The sequence below is a fragment of the Rhinoderma darwinii genome, chromosome 1, assembly GCF_050947455.1.
Source record: "Rhinoderma darwinii isolate aRhiDar2 chromosome 1, aRhiDar2.hap1, whole genome shotgun sequence".
Lineage (NCBI taxonomy): Eukaryota > Metazoa > Chordata > Amphibia > Anura > Rhinodermatidae > Rhinoderma > Rhinoderma darwinii.
Genome location: NC_134687.1, coordinates 108,144,272 through 108,165,373, shown reverse-complemented (window position 1 = coordinate 108,165,373; position 21,102 = coordinate 108,144,272).

Below are 21,102 nucleotides of genomic sequence, written 5' to 3'. Positions count from 1 at the left end.
ATTCAGGCAAGGGCACCACACACCCCGGTAAAGGCAAAACCCCTTCAGACCTCAAAGGATTTTCTAAAGTAGCTAAACAGGATTTCAAAACAGAAACAATATCAGCATTACCACCACCAAAATGCACGGACCATGGGCTCACCATGGTAGACTCACCAGACCCTGCAGTCCCCAGTGGACCCAGGAGTAGCTCCGGAGGTAAAGAAGAAGCGTCAACGGCGATCCCATCAGACAGTTGTACCGTCGACTGCACAGACTGGTCACTCCAACTGTGTGTCACGCTCCGTTCTGTAGTCCCATGATGTTGATAAGGATGTCTGATGCAGCCAGCCGTCCTAGAGGAACAACTGCAGGAGGAACACCCCGGCGATCCATTCCATGAAGAAGAAAGACGGCTAGCAGAGCTCGAGTGCTGCCCATGGCCACCACGGTTATCATACCATCACCGAACGTGATGATGTTTATGGTGCATGCGTGAGCCGCGTCTACGGCAACAAGCTCTCCCATCACTGATAGATGAGCCTGAGGAGGAGGACCACCTGGAGGGGTAGCCATGTCTCTGATGCTGCTGCACTGAACTATAGGTTGCGGGGGGTAAAGGAGTGGACAACTGCGATCCATTAACCTCAAGAGGATGATAAGGCACAGGAGCCGTAAAGCGGCTCTACTCAACTCCTTAGGGGCAGATTGAGCAACAGGAAGGGTAATCAACTCAAAGCCGCCATGCACAAGCGGGGGGAGGGGTGAATCGGTACAATGATTGCCAATGGCCCTAGCCACGGCAACATGGGTGGCGGGGACCGGGCTGCACAAAACAACAGCACCCGCGGGAGGAGGAGATGAACCGGCAGCACAAACCCCCCCCGCCGATGCAACCGAGACAGGCGGGACAACCCATATAGGAGGGAAGCTGGTGAGTAAAGGCTAATGAGGGAAAGGAACGTTACCAGCACTTAACAGTTAACAGCACTGTCCAAGCTAATAGCGGCTGTTGGCACTAAATCAGCTGCAAGAGCATGGACTGACAATATGCTGTCCCCAGCCGGAGGAACAGCTGGAATGAACAGAGCTGCTACAGTGGGCTCTCTTATGGCATGTTGGGGGACTATTTTTGAACCGCTCCACCCGCGCTCATTGCTATTTGCCAGGCGCAGGTGGAACAGGGTTTAGCCGGTGTCGCTAGCGAGCGGACACCTTGTGCAGACTGCACATGCAGCTTCCAGGGACGAGGCTGGCTGGCTCGTGGCCTAGTGGCCTCTACCCACACCTGACGCCAGGACTGAGGCGCTGCAGTAGGATGCGGTGTGGGGGAGATGAAGTCGGATCGCCTACTGCCGCTGTCCTCGAGCAGCAGTTAGCGATCCAGCCGGAGCAAGAGCGTGGCTACTTTGTTTTTCGGAGGGAGGGGTTTCGGGACTAAGGCGGGACAAGGGGTGAGAACGCATGCGTGGTCTACTCACAGCAGGTGCCTCCCCATCGACCGTATTAGCAGCATGAGGAGAAGCCTCAGCTGGACGTAACTGCAGAGCCCTCTCCAGCCAGGCGGAACCTTCCAGCCTCACCTTCTCTATCACCAGGGCGGTCAGCTCATCAGAGGATCTGGCTGCCATGGTCCAATTTTCTGCTGGAACAACCTGGAGAGAGGTATGAGGTAAAGTGTCCCTAGCTTATATAGATTCCAAAACCCCACCTCTCAAGTGACCCCTGTAAACAAAACAAGAAAATGTTTGGGGCCAAGGAGGGAGAGAAAACAAATATTCCTGCCTTGACCTGCATTTGACCTTCAGTTAACCTACACTGCCCTGTAGTCCAAGGCACCTTTCTTAAGCAGTATGGTGCCTGCTAGAACACTATATTGGACAAGCTCCCCAAAACATCAACCAGCACAAACCTTAGATGTAGCATGCCCACTCAGCTCACACAGTTGCACTCAACCATAGGTAGACAACGCAGAAAGCTCCTTAGTGTGAGCTGATCTACAGTTTGCCCTTGTATCAACAAGCAAACGCTCCCAGTACATAAAGTTCAAATTAACTTGTCATTTGTGGAGAAATGTACAGGAGCAAGAACAGTAACACTGGTTACCACTTATCACAAATATGTGGGAGCCAGGTGAGTCCCTTAAGCAAGCAAGTCTTCCAAAGGACAGGAAAGTCCTCCACAAAGTCAGGAGTCTGTTTGGTAGGAGCATTTGTTCACCACTTCACTTGCCAAACACTTTTCTGCAACTGATCTCTTCTGATAGAGATCAGTGTCAGGAGGGGAAGTAAAATGTTATAGGCTGCTTTTTGGTCATACCAAATGTGCACAGTTGCAGGGGAGTCAGGAAACAAATGATGGTTCAGCTGAAAGCTATCTTATCCGTATTGCCAGCTTAAAGGAGTTGTCCCATGGAAACAATTTATTACCTATCCACAGGATAGGGAACAAATGTATAATCACTGCGGGTTGCCCACAGGGACCCCCAGCGTTCAAGAGAATGAGGGTCCGGTGTCCCTCATTTTAATGGAGTGGTGGTCAAGTGTGGGCATTACCACTCCATTCATTCTCTATGGGACTGATGGAAATAGCCAAGTACAAAACTGGGAGAGATTTTTGTGGGACAACCCCTTTAAGAAGATATATTATTCACAATAAATGCAGCAAAATAAAACTGTGTTGATGACTTAACTATAAAAGCAGAAAGCACTGCTTGGTTTAGTTTAAACCCTAACAGGATAGTTAGAATAACTACATTGACTGAAGATTTGAGAGGATTTAATGGTGCCCTGCAGAGATATTTAAATGGTGTTTAAATTGAGATTAAAGCACAGTCCAAAATATGTTTACACTTTGCTTTATTATTTTATTGAAAACTAAGTTATGTTCCTGGAGGAAGAGAACAAAAAGTCAAAGTTAAAAATTGTCTCTTGAAGAATGCAAATAGTAGGAAATAGTACAAAATAATGTATTTTTTCAACAAACAGTTAGCTTTTGTTCTGTTTAACATAATAACTGTCTACTTGATATATATACAAACTCTTTTATCTTGTTCTCTGCAATATTTCAAAAAAAAATATTTTTTTAAATCATTTTAACAGCCAGATGCAATAACTAAGCTACTGTAGCATAACATCTTCCTAATTACTTCTCTCTGAACAAAGCTAAGATATACAGCACACTTTACTTCTGGTTGTGACAAGTCATTCTGATGACATAGGGATAAGGGAAACTGCAGTGTGACTCTAAAAGGTATTCATATATTAAGATGTCTTATACACTATGTGGTCAAAAGTATGTGGACACACCTCCTAATTATTAAATTTAGTTGTTTTAGTCACACCCATTATTCATGCCACCTTCGCCACAAGTCAGTTCATTACATTTCTGATCTGATAAAGTGCTAATTGTCAAGGACTGTGACAGATTCAGAGTCCAGTGGCTGAAACGATCAGGCAGGAGGGTGCAAAAAGCAAGAGTAATCAAGTAACAGTCCAGGTTTGGTACACAGATAAACAGCAACAGGTAGAGTCAGAGATGTGATCAGGAAACAGTCCAAGTTCGGTACACGGATAAACGGAAATAAGTAGTTACGCGAGGCAAAGATGTGGTCAAGAAATAGTCCAAGTTTGGTACACAGATAAACAGCAATTGGTAGTAACATGAGGCAGAGAGGAATTAGACCACAAGCAGGAAGCTCTAAAGTCTGGCAAGAAGCTATTGCAAGGTCCAGGCTTATATAGAAAACACAATGTTGAAACCAATCAAGACAATGAATCCAGAGAGGCAGGAACCAAAAGAAAATGGGCATTAAATCCAGCACCTGAGATGTCCGAAGCACCAGTGGCTCAATAAGTAGAGCTAGTGCCTTGGACACGGTGGTTTCTGGGTTTCAATCCTGACAGTACTCCCCTTCTTTAGGATACCTCATATGAAATTCTTTGGTAAGCCTAGAAGTATAAAGATTGTTTCCAAGAATTCTCCTCAGAGCCATACTTTTTCCACTTGATAGAGTATTGTAGTTTATTCAGATAAATACTGAGGTAAAAGATCTCATGAACAATATATTTTTCACATTCGCTGGTGGTAGAGGCATTGCAGCCTGAAAAAATAATTTGCGGAAAAGGCAAAAAAAAGAGCAATGAAAAATAGTTTGCAACTTCATAGTCTCAGTAAGTTTTAAACGAAAGGTGAATTTATTTGAGCAGATTTTTGAAATGGTCCAATATGTTTCTGGCTTAATTTTGGAGATGGTGTTTTCAGTGAGTCATTTTCATATCCATCCTTAAGTAGAGTCAGGAACTGTTTGGAATAAGTAGCTCATACAAAGTTCTTATCAGATAAAATTGTGTTGTCACACTTGTCCTTCTGTGTGGATTCAGAGAGAGAACATCCTAGATGAATTGTCAGTTTTACCATTTTTTCATTCAGGTTGATAAGTAATCACAAAATTAAATTAAGAAAAGAATAAACTCCATCCTGCTTCTCTGGAGGATAATCTTTTGGCATCACGAATGAATTCTAAATTTCTTTGATCATTAAATACAGTTACAGGATTAGCAGTTCTCTCCAAAAGATGTCTTTACACAGAAAATGCATTTGGTTTTTATAGCTAGTAGTTCTTTTTTCCAATACCATAGCTCTATTCAGATGAGGACATTTCACAAGAAGAATAAGCACAAGGATGCAACCATCTTGTCTCCAGATTGCTGGGACATGACTGTTCCCACTGCAGAATCAGATGCATCAACCTCGATAGTGAAAGATAATTCAGGATTTGAATAATATAATATGTGTTGATGCAAAAAGAGTCTTCAATTTAATGAAAACATTCTCAGCTGTCTAAGTAAAGTGAATATTCTTCTTTAAATGAGTGATTGGCTCTATGAACTTGGAGAAGTCTCAAATTAACTTTCTGTAGAAATTAGGAAAAATAAATCTCTTCTTTTTTTGGGGGGGTGGGGGGTTGGCCAATCAACAAAAGCCTTGAGTTTATTAGGGTCCATACCCAGCCCTTCTGGAGATATAATGTACCCAGGAAAATGAATTGTAGTCTGCTCAAACTTTTTTCAAGCTTAATGTAAAAGCAATGTTCTTAAAATCGTTGTAGTATAGTGCAGACAAGACACTGAAAACATCATTGATAAACTGTTATAAAGTGGCTGGGACATTACAAAGTCCAAAAGATATTACAAGATACTCAAATTGACCGTGTCCTGAAGGCAGTCTTCCATTCATCCCCAAAAAGGATTTAAAGGGGTTGCCCCATGACAGCTGTACTCCCAAACTCTCCCAAACTGCTAATAATAGTCACAGGAAGGGTTAACTGTGAATATTATTAAGTAGAGTTAACTTTTTTATACCCTCTGCTACTTCTTTCCCTACTATGCAGCGCCGAATGCTGGGAGGGATCCAGGGAAGGCATACGTGATGGCACTGTTTCCTACAAGCCCCATAATGCCTTACCTGTACCTCCTCCTGATTGGTTTCTGCTCTTCCTAAAATGGGCACAGATATGTAATTTAAAATTGCCGTGTGTACAACAGTGGCCAGCACACTACTGTTGATTTTTTGTTTGTATACCTAAGGCTTCGTTCACATCTGCGCTGGAGCTCCGTTCTGTCGGAGCGGAGTCCTGACAGACACAAACGGAAACCATAGGTTTCCATTTCCATCTCCATTGAGTTCAATGGTGACGGATGCGGTGCCAATGGTTTCCGTTTGTCTCCATTGTGCATGGGTTCCGTCATTTTGACGGAATCAATACCGTAGTCGACTACGTTAGTATTGCAGTATATCATGCAAGCGATCCAATGATCGCTGCTTCAAGTCCCCTAGGGGGACAAACAAAAAAAGTAAAAAATAGTTAAATAAAGATGAACGACGTAAAAAAATAATATATAAAACATGCAAAATGCTCTTTTTTGGTTACCTTAGCTCTCCAAAAAAAAAGGAATAAAAAGTGATCAAAAAGTAGCATGTACCCCAAAATTGTATCGGTGAAAACTACAGCTTGCCCCGCAAAATTTAAGCCCTCAGACCTCTAAATTGATGAAAAAATTAAAAAGTTATGGCTCTCAGAATATGGCGACACAAAGCATTTTTTTTTTAGCAAATCGTTTTAATTTTTCAAAGTCGCAATTGTGAAAAAAAATAAATAAATAAATTTGGTATTGCCGTAATCGTATCAACCTGTAGAATAAGGTGAATATGTAGTTTTTACAGCCTGATGGACGCCGTAAAAACAAAACCCCCCAAAAAATTGTGTAATGGCAGTTTTTTGCCCATTTCACCCCACAAATAATATTTTTTTCAGATTCCCAGTACATTATGCAGTACAATAAATGGTGCCATGAAAAACTACAACTTGTCCTGTAAAAAACAAGTTCTCATATTGCTATGTCGAAGAAATAGAAAAGTTATGGCTTTTGGAAGGTGGGGAGGAAAAAACTAAAATGAAAAACTCAAATTGGCCTGGTCTTTAAGGAGTTAAGCTTCAGAGTCATGCTTCATTCTGTGCCAGAGGAGAAATTCAGAGTATCTTTGAGTCCAACAGATCTGATGTCTCCAGTTTCATCTGTTCTTTTACATCAGTGACGGCTGTTGTCCTACTGATCTTATTTGGGCAATAAATAGCATAGTACCCTGAAACCCTGCAATAAAGGCAAAGATTTTCTGTACGTAATCTTTCTTTTTCTGTTGTAGTAATCGGTCTTGCATAGGTTCAGATATTGAGTCAGTATTTTGCCCAGTCTTCAGTGTTGATTGGTCAAAGGAGGCTGCATGATAATTTCCAAATGCTTGCAATCTTTCCTCTCTTTTTTTCAGTAAAGGTACTCTTACACGGCCCCTGGGCCGTGTAAACGAGCGCCGATCAACGAATCAACGAGACAGCTCGTTGATGGGCGCTCGTTTGTTCCTTTCACAAGGAGCTATGTATGGGGACGAACCCTCATTACTGCAATCGCTTGGACCCATACATTATTTTCAGGTCTACACAGGGAGATGTGCTGCTAACAACGATAATATTTTACTTTTTTAAAACAATACGATCAGCAGATGATCGAGCGTTTGTTCGTTCATCTGCTGATACAGTGAAGGAAATAAGTATTTGATCCCTTGCTGATTTTGTACGTTTGCCCACTGTCAAAGACATGAACAGTCTAGAATTTTTAGGCTAGGTTAATTTTACCAGTGAGAGATAGATTATATAAAAATTAAAAATAAAAAAATAACATTGTCAAAATTATATATATTTATTTGCATTGTGCACAGAGAAATAAGTATTTGATCCCTTTGGCAAACAAGACTTAATACTTGGTGGTAAAACCCTTGTTGGCAAGCACAGCAGTCAGACATTTTTTGTAGTTGATGATGAGGTTTGCACACATGTTAGATGGAATTTTGGCCCATTCCTCTTTTGCAGATCATCTGTAAATCATTAAGATTTCGAGGCTGTCGCTTGGCAACTCAGATCTTCAGCTCCCTCCATACGTTTTCGATGGGATTAAGGTCTGGAGACTGACTAGGCCACTTCATGACCTTAATGTACTTCTTTTTGAGCCACTCCTTTGTTGCCTTGGCTGTATGTTTCGGGTCATTGTCGTGCTGGAAGACCCAGGCACGAGCCATTTTTAATGTCCTGGTGGAGGGAAGGAGGTTGTCACTCAGGATTTGACGGTACATGGCTCCATCCATTCTCCCATTGATGCGGTGAAGTAGTCCTGTGCCCTTAGCAGAGAAACACCCCCAAAACATAATGTTTCCACTTCCATGCTTGACAGTGGGGACGGTGTTCTTTGGGTCATAGGCAGCATTTCTCTTCTTCCAAACACGGCGAGTTGAGTTAATGCCAAAGGGCTCAATTTTAGTCTCATCTGACCACAGCACCTTCTCCCAATCACTCTCAGAATCATCCAGATGTTCATTTGCAAACTTCAGACGGGCCTGTACATGTGCCTTCTTGAGCAGGGGGACCTTGCAGGCACTGCAGGATTTTAATCCATTACGGCGTAATGTGTTACCAATGGTTTTCTCGGTGACTGTGGTCCCAGCTGCCTTGAGATCATTAACAAGTTCCCCCCGTGTAGTTTTCGGCTGAGCTCTCACCTTCCTCAGGATAAAGGATACCCCACGAGGTGAGATTTTGCATGGAGCCCCAGATCGATGTCGATTGACAGTCATTTTGTATGTCTTCCATTTTCTTACTATTGCACCAACAGTTGTCTCCTTCTCACCCAGCGTCTTACTTATGGTTTTGTAGCCCATTCCAGCTTTGTGCAGGTCTATGATCTTGTCCCTGACATCCTTAGAAAGCTCTTTGGTCTTGCCCATGTTGTAGAGGTTAGAGTCAGACTGATTAATTGAGTCTGCGGACAGGAGTCTTTTATACAGGTGACCATTTAAGACAGTTATCTTTAATGCAGGCACCAAGTTGATTTGGAGCTTGTAACTGGTCTGGAGGAGGCTGAACTCTTAATGGTTGGTAGGGGATCAAATACTTATTTCTCTGTGCACAATGCAAATAAATATATATAATTTTGAACATGTGATTTTCTTTTTTTTTTTTTTTATATATATATATTATCTATCTCTCACTGGTAAAATTAACCTAGCCTAAAAATTCTAGACTGTTCATGTCTTTGACAGTGGGCAAACTTACAAAATCAGCAAGGAATCAAATACTTATTTCCTTCACTGTAGCTGCCCTGTTTACACAGGACAATGATCGTTTGCCCGATAATTGGCCTGTGTAAAAGGGTCTTAAGTCTCTGATTCAAATGCACAATTGAGTTAAGTCCAACTCATCTGGGGTTTCCACTCTGAAAAGTTTATCCTTTACTTGCTCTGAAACTACTTGCCAAAATTTGCTCTTCTGGGCCCCTAGATCCTACGTGTTATCAGCTAGAATTCTGATATGTATTTAGCAACAGAGCGTCTTCCTTGCTACAGAATATGCCAATTGGCTTCATCTGTGGCACAACGATTAGTATTATCAAAAATTTGATTCAAAGCAGTGGTAAAATCATCCAAATCATTCAAAAGATTACTATTCTTTTCTACATTAGGAGAGGCCCATGCCAGAGTTTCATCTGTCAGAAGATTGATTATAAACAATATTTTTTTCCTTTCACTGGTAAATAGAGCAGATATATGCAGCATTGAATAAGGAAACCTCGGCAATGGCGACGATCACCACTGAACTTTGATGACAGTGGCATGGGAGAACCTGAGTCTGTAGCATAGCCACGCACTTCCAGAAGATTTTTTTTGCAATTCAATAAACTTGCTTTTTTATTTTACACTAGATCATGCAGCTGAGATTTTTTTCTTGATAAGTAGCACCACATGCTTGTAATTTGTATATTTGTTGACTCATAGTTGGCAAAGGACTTATTCCAGTAGACTCCATATTGTGCCAGACTATTCTGTCCAGGACTGAGGCAGTTTTGGAGTCCAGTGGCTGAAACGGTCAGACGGGAGGGTGCATACTGGGAGGGAGCAACTCTGCTAAGTATGGAACTTTGTAATTTATTTACTGTTAAAATTTTGATGTTTTATTCATGCAAATAATGCGTGAAATTACTGCCACTAGGTTTCTCCCTTCCTGTCTACCCCTTTTTGTCAAGCAAAGTCCATGCCTGGTTACAGGGAAGAATTGACGAACTGCAGAAGGTGAGGGTGTCACTTCACTGCCTGTCCATACGAGTCTATGGAGAGGGAAGGGAAGGCAGGAGGAGGGAGCAGAAAGTGAGTCAGCAACACACACTGCATGTGAGTCTATGGAGGGGTGAGAAAGAGCAAAATGAGCAAGACAGAGACGTGCTGGTAAGATTTGTCTGTCACACCAGTGCTGGATTCTCAGCTACACTACTCATTACTGCTGTATGATCTCCTTCATGCTGATGCAGATTCTATATTTGTGATAGAGATAAGAGAGAAGGATTTACCGCTTCTATGTGTGCAGTGTATAGAAGACATGATAGTAGCTAGGCTTCGCACACTAGCTCAGAGACAACTGAGAATTAGAGAATGCAGAGGGGAAAACTGCTAAAAAAAATGCAGAATAGGCAAGAAATAGTGTTATTTCTCAAGTACACACATATGACAGCTTATTCTGAAAAGTCACCTGAAACATTAGGTACGCCTTAAGTATATACTTTAGTAATGGAATTATATCTGCTTGTTATTTTGTAAAGGGCCTGCTTAAAGTGTATCTCCTCACTCTTATACCATTGAGTCGTCTCACAGTAAAATGCAGTGGTTTCACAAATAGTTATTTATTGTAGTATGATCTTATACCCAAGATGCGGGGACATCCACACATGAAATATGACGGTTGCTTGACACATAAATGGCTATAATGAGTCTGTAGTCTGCAGATTTAGGGGCAGATACACAACTCACATCTAAAGGCGCTTTAGGCAAGTTGTACACAATCCTTCACAGCCATATTCAGTTGGTAATAGAGTTTGCACGATCACTCAGTATCCATGAAGAAAAGGGCACGTTAAGCATCGCATCAGCGGCTGCTTACAAACGACTTCTGTTCTCTTTTTGATATTTCTTTCAGCAGCATAACATTCACCTTTTCTGACTATTTTATGCCACTGCTGCTTGTCCTCTGTTACTGAAAGGGTTGAGGTACTTCAGGACACTATTTGCCCAGACCTAGCCAGCACATCCTCTCTTCTCTCTCTACTGGCACTAACTGACGTCCTTTTTCAGTTGAGAAGATTCATCCAATCAGATTACAGGCTTCACCAACATGGAGACTGCATATACAGGTACTGCAGACACAGGATAACCAGAAGACACAGAATGACAATTACATCCACAGACACACTCCGTCCACTCATTTTCACTCCCCATATTCATTCTCCTTAAAAGCGTAGTTTCTTTGTTTGAACCTGGATATTTCTCGGTTTAGTGCGAAGTAGATATTATTATGCAGGATTTGTTACATACTTTATAGTTTACCTTTAAATTTTCAGGTACCGTTCCACTTGTACTGCCAGTCAGCGACTTACTGCCCAGTGGTTATCCTGATATTCCATAGCATCCTACAGGAATCGCTCCAGGTTTCTAGGAAGTTCCTGATAGTGGGATCACTCTTATCAGGACGGCAGTACCGCTGCAGGTAGGGCTCCTCTAGAGTTATTTTAGGGTTTGCCCTGTGGACCTCAAAGGTTGCTTATTGGGTAGCTTGCGCCAAGTCTGACTGCAATACCTTTTTGAGTTTAACGGTATCATGACACAAAAAATAAAATAACCCTGAGGTATATAGTGTACCAAAATAGTATTCTTTTATTTATTTCTTAAATCAAAAGTCTCAGAAGAACAATGAGGTTCCTCACTGTAGTACCTCCCCACGTAGATCAACAACATCTGCACAGGAATGTTATTTACCTTCTTATGGGTCATCAGACAAAAACATAGAAAAAAACATCCGATCTAGTGCTTAAAACCTAATTCTCACCCTTTCCATTTAAAATAAAATATTACTGTAACGCTGACGACGGGCCCGCATCTGCCAGAAGTCCTCGCCACTGGGTCTTCTGCATCCCTCGGCGTTTCTCATTTCTGCGGCTCACGGCTGCAGGATCCTTAGTGCACGCATGCTCGCTCTGGTCGCCTCTTAAAGGGCCAGTGAGCTTGAAATTCCAAAAGTTACCCAATCACCCCTGCTGTGTCCCAGGACCATTTAAGGCACCTTCTCCATCTCCCTAGTGCCTGAGCATTATTGTTGCTAACCTTGTGTTAGTCTGCAAAGGTTCCATAGCCTGTTCCTCTATCCATTGTTTCTGACCACTTCCGTATCCATGTCCAGTGTTTGTGTCAAGTCCAGTGTTTATGACGACTTCAGTCTCCGTGTTCAGTGTCGTGTCCGAGATGACTTCTGTATCCGATAATCCAGCACAAACCAGCTTCCAATAATCCAGCACAAGCCAGCTTCCGATAATTTAGCACAAGCCAGCTTCCGATAATCTCGCACAAACCAGCTTCCGATAATCCAGCCCAAACCAGCTTTCAGATATCTGGCACCAGCCTGCCATCCGGGAACCACTGATCAGTGACTGTCCTATATTTGTTTGACCAGCTGCTACTCTGTTACAGCGGAATCGCCCAGTGGGTCTACAACCCCGGTGGACGTGACAATTACTAACTGCACTTATTTTTTGACCTTTCAGGTTCAAACAGTCAACCATAGCGCCAACAATCCAGGATATTCTATTATCAAGGTTAGCCTGATTGACAAGTGTCATGCCTTCACTTTGCCCCATGTCACAGACTTAAATTCAAAGACTACTGTAAGCATTTGTAGCACTTGATCACCAAGCCTCTTGATAATGTCCAGCACTTTGGTCTGTGATGCTAAAGAGTATTGTGACAAAAAGTTCTTAAAGTGAGTCTGTCATGAGTAGAGATGAGCGAACCGGGACAACCGAACCCGGTTTCGGTCCGAACTTCCGGAAAAGTTCGGTTCGCAGCGAATCCGAACTTCACCGGGTTCGGCCGAACCCGTTTTGACCGAACCCGGTCAAAAATATTATACAAATCGGCAGCCACTTGTCTCTATCAATCACTGATAGAGAAAAGAGGCTGCTGATTAAAAATAAAATAAAAAGCATTTCATACGTACCTGGTCGTTGTCTTGCGGACGAGTCCCTCTTCTTCCTCCAGTCCGACCTTCTTTTCTGACGCGGCAGCCAGTGATTGGCTGCAGAGGCCTCTGCAGCCTGTAATTGGCTGCAGAGGCCTCTGCAGCCCGTGATTGGCTGCAGAGGCCTCTGCAGCCCGTGATTGGCTGCAGCGCTCACATGGGCTGCATCGTCATCAAGGAATGTCGGGCCGGATGTCGCGAGGGACGCGTCACCAAGGCAACGGCCAGGAGACCGGACTGGAGGAAGCAGGGAGTTCCCGGTAAGTGTGAACGTCTTTTTTTTTACAGGTTACTCTATATTGTGATCGGTAGTCACTGTCCAGGGTGCTGAAACAGTTACTGCCGATCAGTTAACTCTTTCAGCACCCTGAAGAGTGACTATTTACTGACGTCGCCTAGCAACGCTGCCGTAATGACGGGTGCACACATGTAGCCACCCGTCATTACGGGGCCTCATGCACACGACCGTAAAAACACCCGTTATTAAGGGTCGTAATTACGACCCAAAATAGCGGGCCCATAGACTTCTGTTAGCCACGGGTACCTTCCCGTTTTCTCACGAGAAGGTGCCCGTGCCGTTAAAAAGATATAAAAAGATATTTTTATTTTACGGGTCGTGCTCGTAATTACGACTCGTAATTACGAGCACGGCCGGCCACGGGCAGCCGGCCGCTTTTACGAGCCGTGCTGTCATTATAAGGGTATGTTCACACGACAGCGTCCGTTACGGCTGAAATTACGGGGATGTTTCCGCCTGAAAACATCCCCGTAATTTCAGCCGTTACGGCATATGCAGGCGCTTGAACGCCGCGTCCATTACGGACGTAATTGGCGCTGCTATTCATTGGAGTCAATGAATAACGGCTCCAATTACGGCCAAAGAAGTGACAGGTCACTTCTTTGACGCGGGCGTCTATTTACGCGCCGTCATTTGACAGCGGCGCGTAAATTACGCTTCGTGTGAACAGACAAACGTCTGCCCATTGCTTTCAATGGGCAGATGTTTGTCAGCGCTATCGAGGCGCTATTTTTGGACGTAATTCGGGGCAAAAACGCCCGAATTACGTCCGTAATTAGTGCGTGTGAACATACGCTGTGTTCACACGCACTAATTACGGATGTAATTCGGGATTTTTTGCCCCGAATTACGCCCGAAAATAGCGCAGATGTTTGTCAGCGCTATCGAGGCACTATTTTTGGACGTAATTCGGGGCAAAAACGCCCGAATTACGTCCGTAATTAGTGCGTGTGAACATACGCTGTGTTCACACGCACTAATTACGGATGTAATTCGGGATTTTTTGCCCCGAATTACGCCCGAAAATAGCGCCTCGATAGCGCTGACAAACATCTGCCCATTGAAAGCAATGGGCAGACGTTTGTCTGTTCACACGAGGCATAATTTACGTGCCGCTGTCAAATGACGGCGCGAAAATAGACACCTGCGTCAAAGAAGTGACCTGTCACTTCTTTGGCCGTAATTGGAGCCGTTATTCATTGACTCCAATGAATAGCAGCGCCAATTACGTCCGTAATGGACGCGGCGTTCAAGCGCCTGCACATGCCGTTACGGCTGAAATTACGGGGATGTTTTCAGGCGGAAACATCCCCGTAATTTCAGCCGTTACGGACGCTGTCGTGTGAACATACCCTAAATTTTATAGCAGCACGGCCCGTAAAATAGAAAAATAGAACATGTTCTATTTTTTTAACGGCACGGGCACCTTCCCGTGAGAAAACGGGAAGGTACCCGTGGGTAACAGAAGTCTATGAGCCCGTTATTGCGGGTCGTAATTACGACCCGCAATAACTGGTGTTTTTACGGTCGTGTGCATAATGGGAGCACGGCTTGGAAAAACGACCGGCTGCCTGTGGCCGGCCGTGCTCCTCTCCTGAAATACTCTGTGCTGCCTTAAACTCTGTGGACAGGTCAGGATCCTGTTTCTTTTAAATGCTGCTAGGGAACCCGCTCGATCCACTATATAAGGCTGCGCTACAGTGCAGCATTTAAAAGAAACAGGATCCTGACCTGTCCACAGAGTTTAAGGCAGCACAGAGTATTTCAGGAGATGAGCGTGCAGATTCAGTGCTGCTGTGAACTCTGCTCTTACCATTACGTAGCTCTCAGTCTGTTACCTCTCCTCCACTACTGTCCTCAATAACACCTTCATGATTGGCAAGTCACCACGTAACGGTAAGAGCAGAGTTCACAGCAGCACAGAGTATTTCAGGAGATGAGCGTGCGGATCTTGTGCGCAGTGGTGACTTGCCAATCATGTGAAGGTGTTCTTGAGGACAGGAGTGGAGGAGAGGTAACAGACTGAGAGCTACGTAATGGTAAGAGCAGAGTTCACAGCAGCACAGAATATTTCAGGAGAGGAGCGTGCAGATTCTGTGCTGTTGTGAACTTTGCTCTTACCATTACGTAGCTCAGTCTGTTACCTATCCTCCACTCCTGTCCTCAATAACACCTTCACATGATTGGCAAGTCACCACCCCGCACAAGATCCGCACGCTCATCTCCTGAAATACTCTGTGCTGCTGTGAACTCTGCTCTTACCATTACGTGGTGACTTGCCAATCATGTGAAGGTGTTCTTGAGGACAGGAGTGGAGGAGAGGTAACAGACTGAGAGCTACGTAATGGTAAGAGCAGAGTTCACAGCAGCACTGAATCTGCACGCTCATCTCCTGAAATAATCTGTGCTGCCTTAAACTCTATGGACAGGTCAGGATCCTGTTTCTTTTAAATGCTGCACTATAGCGCAGCCTTATATAATGGATCGAGCGGGTTCCCCAGCAGAATTTAAAAGAAACAGTGTGTGTGTTTGGGTATGTGTCTTTGTCTGTTTTTGTTTTTATATGTGTGTTTGTGTATATATGGGTGTGTTTGTGTATATATGGGTGTGTTTGTGTATATATATGGGTGTATGTGTATATGTTTGTGTGTAGATGTTTGTGTGTGTGTGTTTTTGTATATGTGTGTGTGTGTGTGTTTGTGTATATATGGGTGTGTTTGTGTATATATATGGGTGTATTTGTATATATGTTTGTGTGTAGATGTTTGTGTGTGTGTGTGTGTGTGTTTTTGTATATGTGTGTGTTTGTGTATATGGGTGTGTGTTTATGTGTGTGTATATGTGTGTTTGTGTATATGTGTGTGTTTGTGTATGGTTGTTTGTGTGTGTGTGCGTGTATATATGTGTGTAGGTGAGTAGAAGTATTGGTATTGTTCACATTGATAACTGTTTTTTTATGTTGTTGCAGATTTTGATGTACCGATTGGACTACATCTTCGATTCGTTGGACTACTGCGTAGATCTACGTTTTTTCAAATTTTAATAAAATGGTTAACGAGGGTTTTGTTGGGGATTTCTTATTTCAATAAAAAAGAATTGTCTTTGTGTTTTTTTTTTAAACTTTATTAGTGCCTAGATAATAGCAGTTGGCTGATTGACAGCGTCCATTATTAAGGCGGTACTTAGTGTTAGCCGGTGCAGAGGCTAGCACTAACCACCCATTATTACCCAGGTACCCACCACCACCAGGGGTGCCGGGAAGAGCTTGGTACGATCCAGTACACGACCATCTGTTGTGATGGTCGGGTACTGGGGCGGCCGTAGGCTGGTATTATGAGGCTGGGAAGGGCCAAAATCAGTGGACCTTCCCACCCTTGTAATGCTAGGCTGCTGCTGCTGTGTTGTATCGGGCTGGTTATAAAAATGGGGGGGACCCCACGTCGTTTTTTTTTTTAAATTTAACAATAGACGTTGGGTCCCCCACATTTTTAATAACCAGCCATATACAAGGCCGCAGCAGTCTGGCATTACATGGGTGGGAAGGGCCACTGGTTTTGTCCATTCCCAGGCTAATAACACTGTGTTGTATGTGGCTGGTTATGATAAATTGGGTGGAACCCCATGTCTTTTTAAAAAAAAATAATAATAATTAAAAAAAAAATGACGTGGGGGTCCCCCCCACTTTTATAACCAGCCAGATACAACACAGCAGCAGCAGCCTAGCATTACAAGGGTGGGAAGGTCCACTGTTTTTGGCCCTTCCCAGCCTCATTATACCAGCCTGCGGCCGCCCCAGAGCCCGACCATCACAACAAATGGTCGGGTACTGGATCGTACCTGGCTCTTCCCGGCACCCCTGGTGGTGGTGGGTACCGGGGTAATAATGGTGGTTAGTGTTAGCCTCTGCACCGGCTAACACTAAGCCTCGCCTTAGTAATAGATGTTGTCACTCAGACAGCGGCCATTACTAAAGTGGTAGTAATAAAATTTGAAAAGAAAAAGACAAAGATATAGATAAAATATTTTATTGAAATAAAGCACCCCCAACACAACCCTCATTAACCATTTTATTGTAGAAAAAAAAAACCGTCATCGAAGTAGTCCTCGAAACCGACGTAGTCCAAACACCAAACCTGTAAAAAAAAAAATAAAATTAAATAAAACATGTCGTAGGCTTAGATTCAGTTTAATGTGTGATACTGACTGTTATACCATGTATAGAAGCCTGCCGTGAAGTTGACTTAGATACAGGGCGCCAGCAGACAGTATCATACATGGCCATACATACATATATACAAACATACATACAAGCATGCACATATATACATGCAAATATACATACATGCAAACATACACACATATATACATGAAAACTATCATACATACATGCATACACACACACATGAAAACATACATACATACAAACAAACATGCAAAGATACATACATACATACATACATATATACAAGCATGCACAAATATACATGCAAACATAAATACATGCAAACATAATTACATACATGCACATATATATAAACATACATGCAAAAATAAAAACATGCAAACATACATACATGAACATATATACATACATACATACATGACAACATACATACAAACATATATGACAACATACATACATGCAAACATACATACATGCAAACATACACACATGCAAACATACATACATGCAAATATATACATGCAAATATACATACATACATACATGCCAACATACATGCACATATATACATACATGACAACATACATACATACATGACAACATACATACATATATATATATATATATATATATATATATATACACACATGCAAATATACATACAAACATGCATACATACATACCTGCAAACATACATTCATGCAAACACACATACATGCAAACATACATACATACATACAAATATACATACACACATGCACATATATACATACATACATACATGACAACATACATACATACATACATGACAACATACATGCAAAAATACATACATGCAAACATACACACATGCAAACATACATACATACATACATGCAAATATATACATGCAAATATACATACAAACATGCACATATATACATACATGCCAACATACATGCACAGATATACATACATACATGACAACATACATACATACATACATACATGCCAACATACATACATGCCAAAAAATAATAATAATACGTTCATACTTACTTTCCTCCTGTCCGGCCTCCAGCGATGACGTTTCATCCATGTCGCCGCTGCAGCCTGTGATTGGCTGCAGAGGCGGTCACGTGGGATGAAGCGTCATCCTGACGTGCGTGACCGCCACTACAGCCTGTGATTGGCTGCAGCGGCGAAAGGGATGAAACGTCATCGCTGGAGGCCAGACAGGAGGAAAGTAAGTACGAACGTATAATTTTTATTATTTTATTACATTTAAATTGTATTTTCCGCGCGCCGAGCATGTACTGTGAAGGTTGCTGAAAGAGTTAGTGCAGCCCATTAACTCTATCAGCACCCTGGACAGTAGCATGCTCGGCGCACGTAAGTGACAGGTTCGGTCAGAACTAGTTCGGTCCGAACCGAACTTTTTTGTGAAATTCGGCGAACTAGCCGAACCGAACTTTTGATAAGTTCCTCTCATCTCTAGTCATGAGATTTTAGGCTAACAAACAGTTGACACCGCTAGTAAGAAATAGGGAAAAGGAGTATACTAGTTTTGAAGATTTTAGAGCATGTATCAAGGTAAAAAAGAAGGTTAAGGCTGTGTTCATATCAGCATTGCTTTCCGTTGAGGGGTTCCATCAGAGCTTTCCGCCGGGGGAAACCCTCAACGGAAAGGCAAACGGAAACCTTAGCTTCCGAATGCATTAGCTTTGATCTCAATGGTTACGGAAACATTGCTAATGGTTTCCGTTTGTCACCATTGTGAAAGGGTTCAGTTGTTTTGAGAGAATCAATAGTGCAGCCGACTGCTCCGACGGAACCCCTCAACGGAAACACAATGCTGATGTGAACAGGCCCTTATTCCGATGCACACGGTATGCAAATTAGATTTTCGTGTGCACTGAACCAGTAAGTGTCCAGCATCTAGAGCTCCAACCATTCCCCTCCTCTCTCCAGTTGATTGACGCTTGACTTGTATGACGATGAAGACAAGCAGAGCCGTCAATCAACTGCAGAAGGGAGGGGAGCGCTTAGGTTCAAAAAGTTCCTTTACACTGGCATGTGTAAACAGTCAGTAGGAAGACTGATAGAGGGTAGGTATGTGCCACTGAGATTTCTTATCGCAGTGGTGTAAATCTCTGGGAAGTTCGTTGCTCAGCAAGGTTAGTTGGTGAGCAGGAATTTTTTTAGGCTGGATTTCAGGGTCTGGGATTTAGGAATGGCTGTAGAGATTCTGGGTGGGATGGCCATTCCCATACCTCCACTCCGGGTTTTGGTTTCTAGAGGTTCTGAGTCTCAGCTGGCCCTGATTAAAAGGGAAGCTGACAGTGTGAAGAGAGAGAGTGAGGAGGAAGGAGTTTGTTATTCCTCCAAGGAGACTGTTATGACCGAAACACCTAACAAAGGGGACTGGCACACTGAGGTGGTCGCTGCTACAGGGTGAGAACTTTAAAGATTGTTTTTCCACCAGTTATATTGTTTTGTTTGTTGCTTTACCCAGTGGACGCAAGTTCTGTACAAAAAGGATCTGTTTGTTTGGTGCAAATAAAAAGTACCCGCTGTTTCTGTTTACCCTGTTTCCGTGTGTGTGACTACCCAATACAGCAACCCAAGGGGGACGCCAGCTCACATATGGTGGAGAATGCGGGCATCGCGCTAAGGGTAAACGCACAGTTCCTTAATTTGATTGGACTTCCCGTATGTCCTGGGTAAAAGCAGCAACAGGATTGAAAAAAGAGACTGTTATGGAAGAGCTCGTAAAACAGATGATGCAGGCAAACCTGCAACAGCAGAGGGCTCATGCGGAGGCTATACAGCTTCAACAGGAGACCAACCGCCTGCTGGGTGAGCAAGTTTCCGCCCTAAGAAAGGCGGTCGTGGCTCAATCACAGTTACCACGGGAAACAGCCACCACCCTGATAAATGTGCGCACAACAGTGCAAAGCACCCTGCAGAAAATGACTGCTGCAGATGATGTGAAGGCATATATAACCATGTTTGAAAGGTTGGCAGAGCGAAAGAAACTCCCTCTGAAAGAGTGGGCAGAGGTCCTGGCACCATTTTTAGTGGGAGAACCACAAAAGGCATACTTCGACCTGACACAGGAGCAAGCCAGTGACTATCACCTATTGAAAGCAGAGATCCTGGGTCGGTTGGGGGTTACCCTTTCTGTGCGGGCTCGTCAGGTTCATGCTTGGCGGTACGAGAGGACTAAACCACCGCAATCCCAGCTGTTTGATCTCCTGCATCTGGCACGCAAGTGGCTTCAGCCCAAAATCCTAAATCCTAGGGAGATGGTGGAAAGAGTGGTGATGGACCGCTACATGAGTAGCCTGCCAAGAGAGTTGTATCGCTGGGTTGCCCAGGGAGACCCCCAGACTCTAGACCAAATGCTTTCGGCAGTCGAGAAGTATACCTCTACTGAAGATTTTCTTGCCCCTGAACCAAAAGTGCGACCTCCTGAGCGAAGCTACGAGGTACACCCTGCTGTGGTCGGAGCGAATCCGGTCCCCAGGATCCGAATGGCAGAGTTGCCACGAGGAGGGAGGCTAAACTTTAAACCCCTAGCACCAGGCACCCAACAGTTCCAGCCTCCAATCCGGAGTAGACCTGACTTTCTCTGTTGGAGGTGCCAGCAGCCGGGCCACATTGCGGCCCACTGTCCCCAAAACACGGAACCGATGGATTGCAGTGCCACTCGACGATGTTCCCTGTTTGCCGATTTGGCCTGCAGTGCTGGTACCCGACAGGATGAGGGACTATGGGAGCGACAAGTCCTTGTGAATGGGGCTGTTGTCACAGCCCTCCTGGACTCAGGGAGTCTGGTCACACTCTTTCAGGCCACCCTACCACATGTACTGGTTAACCCGGAAAGGTGGGTGGGGGTGATATGTGTACATGGGGACACCAAGGACTACCCGGTGGCCAACGTCACTATAGAGACTGACTGTGGGTCTCAGGCCCATGAGGTCGCGGTTGTAAATA